Raw genomic sequence first — 5761 nt, 5'->3', positions numbered from 1 at the left:
GGAGTGGGTACCTCAAACCCCCTCTCCCCCCACACACAACCAAACAAACCCACACGTAAAAGCACTCTCTCTGCCTCAAAGAGCAAATAGTTTAAATTAGAGCTTGCAGTCTCGATTAGGTAGAATGATCTGGTGACTAAGGCACAGGACCAGGAGTCAGGAGACATGGTTTCTGTTCTCAGCTCTGTCACCGACTTCTTGAGTGGCTTTCCCAAATCACACAACCTCTCTGGAGTGTCATTTCCTCACTTGTAAAATGGGCAGAATGCTTATCTCACAGAAGTATTGTGAGGCTATAGTAATTGATGTGTGTGAAGTATGCGGAGACCTTTGTCTGGAAAGTGCAATATGATGCAAAGAATTATTTTTCAATCAGGTCTCTTCCCATCCTAGAATCCTACAACATCCCAAAAGTCAAAGGATACTTCTTTGGCCACCTCTGACCCCCTTCACAAGTGTTGTATGCCCCTAGCTCTTTTACATGCAGTCTGCAAAGTCCTCTTCTGCTTTAACATATTTAAACCACCCATGATTAAATGAGATGCCATGTTATACAGGTGCAATCATATTTTTTTACATTTTGCACATAACCAGAATGTCAGAAGTAGGCGATACACAACTGTCTTAAATGGTTTTCTGCTCATGAATGATGCATAATTTCAGTTTAAAAATGACTCAGAATTTGTAACAAAATGTACATATTGTATGACTCACACCATTGGCACTCTTCCTTCCGACAGATTTTTAACAATAACGGAAATAAGCCTGACTTGTATCGTTCTGAGAATGTTGACTATGGCTGTACTAAATAGTTCTCTTTATGATTCCCATCCTGTTTGTGCTTTAAATGAGGCGCAGCTGTAACCAGCTATTTCAACCAGTTGCACAACTGGTGGCATATAATCCTACTGCATGTGAAGTGAGTGAACTACCCCCCAGCAATGCAATATCTCACACTTCCAATGTTTTTTTAAACATCTTCCAGGTTATGACAATTATGAGCAAGCTGTCCAACTCACAATTATGACAATATGCTCACAGTTATGACATGCTCATAATTATGACAAATGTGCATATGAATTGCATCATTGTGAAGACATATGCTAATCACATGTATTTGCATATGTGTCCTTGAACAATCATAGTAACCACATAATTGCCTACCTTAACTTGTTTGAGAGGTTGTTGTCCTTTAGTTATGCAATAAACAATCATAATATTCCCAGACTTTGATCCTTGAAAATTCTGAATCTAATGATTCTACTATTTATTATAAAAATGTAATAGGAAGTTCCATTAATCAATATATGGCCTTGGAGAGTTACACAGAAATGTCTGATCACAAGTTCATGAATGGCTGCCTGCCTTGGTCCATCCTGCCAGTGGCCGCATCCTGCATATGGTCTTACCCTATATATATGCCCCCCCCAAAAAAAACACATTCCCGATCCATCAGCTGGGTGTCTCTATGTTCACACCTCTGATGCAGTCTTGAAACCTGAATTTACTTATCACAGCCACAGTTCACAGTCCTAAACCTGCAGAGAGGCAAGAGTTTCTCCTTTCTGTTTAAAGGGCAGATCCTGCAGAGGTGCCATGAAGCTGTCAAGTGAGGATTCCTCCTGCATTGCCCTAACATAAGGACGGATAGAATGCCTTTGTGCTCCGTCAGTTCCTATTTGTAATAGACCCTGGGGACTATTACCATCTTGTGCAAATTAGAACTGCTTTGAGGCTAAAATAACTTGTGCTGGCCCTCAGCTAAACTCAGGATAAGGTGGAGGGCAAAGCATAAAGCAGTCTTTGTTTTCTGCTCCTCTCTGGGTCCTGTACCCAACAAAGATCAGCCAGATCCACAGATCAAGCCTACCTATACTGGCCTTAGTGTTATCTACTATATTATGCCACAAAATGCTTGTTCCACAAAATAAGAAAGAGGGACTATTTAAAAGTTTTGATACCTTATTATGACACAGATAAAACTCAATTTTTGTTTTTTAATTTTGTGGAACATTGCTATCCTTACCAAGTGTCTACTGAGGGCTGTTTTACAAGTTTATTTTATCATGCTTCTGGGGTAAAATGTACAACCATTATAAACAAACATTGAAAACCATAATCACAACTAGTTAGAATTTTCTCTATTTACACCATCTCAGACAAAACACAATTAAAACAGATTAAGTCTGAGTTTATATTACCCTTAAATTATTAGTAACAAAGTTATTAAAAACACTGAGCATTGGATAACCAGGAGATTTATATCTGAAGTTACCACCAAAGTGAATTCTTCTTCACGTCAAGGAACGTGGGAATACTGAATAAGACCAATGGTACAACCAGTCCAGTATTTTGTCTCCAACAGAGGCTATTACCAGCTGCTTCAGAAGAAGGGGCAAGAACTCCTACAGTATTCAGTTCTAGAATAACTTGCTCACAGGAAAAATCTCCTCTTAATCCAAATAGTTAAGAGGCTGGTTTAAGCCCTGAAGCATGAAGGCTTATATGGTGTTATTTTTTAAATGTTTAGTTATAACTTTGGACATTTCTATGAATCCTGCTAAGTTCCTGGGGTTAGTTTCACATGGGGACTTTTAAGCATTGCACCGCTCAGCATTGCAATATCTAACTCCTATGTCCCCTGCTTCTTAATGGAATTGTTAGCTCCAAGTTAGGTGCCCAGGATTACACAGGGGAGAGATAGGGGCCAGATTCAGAAGGTATGTAAGTCTAACATTTAGGCACCACAGACATTCTCAAAATTGCTGCTCAGTTGCCACCTAACCTTTATTGGTGGCAAAGTTTCCACTGATAGGAATGCACAAAAACACCTAAGTCCTGATGCTACCCCACAGCTAATGAGCTACTTCGAGCCATTGCTCATGCCTATTCCCTGACAGACGTCTCAAACTCCCGTCTATCTTGGCCTGTGGAGCCTGATCTGGTAGGTGTGCTTTAAGCATGTCTACCCCCAGACAAGAGAACTGGGGGCAAGCTGGGAATTTGGGGGGCTGGTTTGTGTGTGTTTGCGTCCCTTTGGTAATCTACCTCTTGGTTCATATAGCTGAATGATGATCCATTGTTGTGACCTGTACAGGTGGGGGCTGACTGTCACACATGAGCAGGGTATGAAGGGAGGATTAAGGGTAGATCCTTGTGTTTTTGGATTTGGACCACAGGCTGGCAGGGGTTCCCAAACTGATCAGCAGGCAATATACATATAATTAGGTTTACTCAATTTTAAGTGGAATAACAATATTTTAAGTTTTGCACTCTATTGTCTGTTTTAGTAGAAAAATATATCATTATGGAGACTCATAAATTTTAAAAGAATTATGGCAAGTTACCAAGGTGGCATGTGCACAAAAACAGATCTCACGTCAGCGTTAGTGGTGAAACATTCTTTTCTTGTTTGCTGTATTTTCCTATTAGTAACTGTTACACCCAGTATCAACTGTTCTAACCCTCAAAAGTAAATAGCACAAAATTACAATAAGTTATCTGATTAGGTATGACAAAAGTGCTTTTTTTAAGACCTCAACATCTTTAGGGTATTCACATAAAACGTCATCAATACAAATCCCAAGCTCAGAGGTTATTTATATTCAGCATTTTAAAAAGATTAAACATTCTTCAGTAATGTTTTGAATTGATTACAGAACAAAATACAATCTGTTTCTAGCAAAATTCAAGACATCTAACTGGGTTTTACTGATTTGTAAACTACATCTGGCTACGATGATTTGAACACTATTGTCAGAAGCAGAGCCGTCCCTTGGGTATGGCAAACCGTTCCAGACCCCGTGCTTTGGGAGGCCCCGTGGGCTGGTGCAATTAGCCAGTATGGTTGGTCCCGGAAGTGACGGATTCGTTACTTCCGCCCCGGGCCCTACACCCCCCTAGGGACAGCCCTGGTTATAAGGTACAATAAGCTTTGCAAGATTGAGTTAGTGACATGAAATTTAATACCGGATATTAGAATTCTGGAAAGACTGAGTTGGGGAGCTGGATTAATTATTACCAGCTGAACCCTACCACCACAGAAACACCATTTTACAGGACAGGGAGTGTGGTTCAGGCTTCCCTGCATCCCAATGATCCCTAGCTACCATTATCACCCCTTTAGAGCTGTTGGCAACCCACATAAGTTAGAACAACTTTGGGCTGCTCTCACTAAAACCAAGGGACTGGATTGAGGCACATCGAGGCTAGTCTCTGAGAAGCACAAAGACCAACTTTGACCCCATCTCCTCCTGAGTTCTGCTGTGTGTTCTTTGGGCACATCCATAAATCTGGACCTATATTTAACTTGTTCTTCTGAGTTTGTGCAACTGTTACAAGAAACAATTTATTGAAAGCAGTTAGGAAGATAAAGCACTGGAATAAGTTAGAATAGAGGTCTACAAAGATTTGAAGGATGTAAACTTCAACAAGGGAGAGGCTGACCCAAGTGAATATAACTAGAATTAATTGGGGGGAGGGGGTGACTGAGAGAATGAAAATTTAGTTTGAATAGTAGGAGAATTGTCCTAATACCAAGGTCTATCAGACTGTTCAATATTCTTCCCAAGAGAAGTGGTGGAGCCCTATTTTAAGGGCTTGTCTACACTTTGCGGTCGATCGCCGCTCGTCGATTCCCTGCTGATCGCTCTCCTGTTGACTCCTGTACTCCACCGGATCAAGAAGAATAGGGGGAGTCTCCCATCGACATCGCGTAGTGTGGACCCCGTGGTAAGTAGGTCTAAGCTACGTCGATTTGAGTTATGCAATTCATGTAACTCAAATTGCGTAGCTTAGACCTAATTTCCCCTGTAGTGTAGACAAGGCCTTAGAGTGGACAAGGCACTCAAGAAAAGAGAAAGAACAATCCAGGATTGATCTTCAGGGCATTAGTTTATAAATATTTTCCATTTCTAATACCAGGGGTCCAAGTTGAAATGTACCACAATATTAGTCACCCATTAAGAGGCAAAAAGATTTACAGCAATTAAATATTCTCCTGTAGATTCAAAATCCTAAATCTGGCTTGGCTATAAATGCAATTGAAAGATTGTTAATGTATTTAATCCATCCAAAGAAGGCCTGAGATTAATTATGCCTCATGTACTTAGTAGGATGTTATTATGAGTCAATATTTTGCAAGCATCTGGATAGTTATTTCTATTTTTAAACTGAAATAAGTGGTATATTAGGGTTCATAAGATAATATCTTGTTGGTCTTGAAATCAAGATTAATGATTAAAGTGGCAGATTAATGATACGGCTGATGTTTAAGCCCCCTGTAATATTATTTAATACAGGACTGTTCTAACAAATGTTGGACATAATGTAGTGACATTTAGAGCCTAATACGGTTCTTGAACCTGGGAGAAAATTTTAACTTCTTTGAGCATTAAAACCATAAGGTTAGCCAGAACCAGATCCTCTTGGGTAAAAAATGCCAAGCATTCTCCTGGCCTCAATATGGATGTGCATGTGTACACACAGAGATACAGGCAGGAATATATATGTAAACCATTTTTTCTATATAACTGGAGTGGGAGTTTGTTAGAAGCATTGAAATCTTGATTACAAATTAGCTTTTTTCCTTATAGATTGCTTGACTGCTTATCAGTATAGAAATATTTTTATTGCTTTGAACAATATATTTGAGAGATGACGGAGTATATTTCAAAACAGTGCAAGTTGGCATCTCGATTTAAAAATACAATATGTTCATAAATGAACTCGCACTTTTTGTGACCTATTTTCAGCTTCCTCT

Source organism: Emys orbicularis, chromosome 12, assembly GCF_028017835.1.
Source record: "Emys orbicularis isolate rEmyOrb1 chromosome 12, rEmyOrb1.hap1, whole genome shotgun sequence".
NCBI classification, from domain to species: Eukaryota; Metazoa; Chordata; order Testudines; family Emydidae; genus Emys; species Emys orbicularis.
This window is presented reverse-complemented; position numbering follows the sequence as displayed.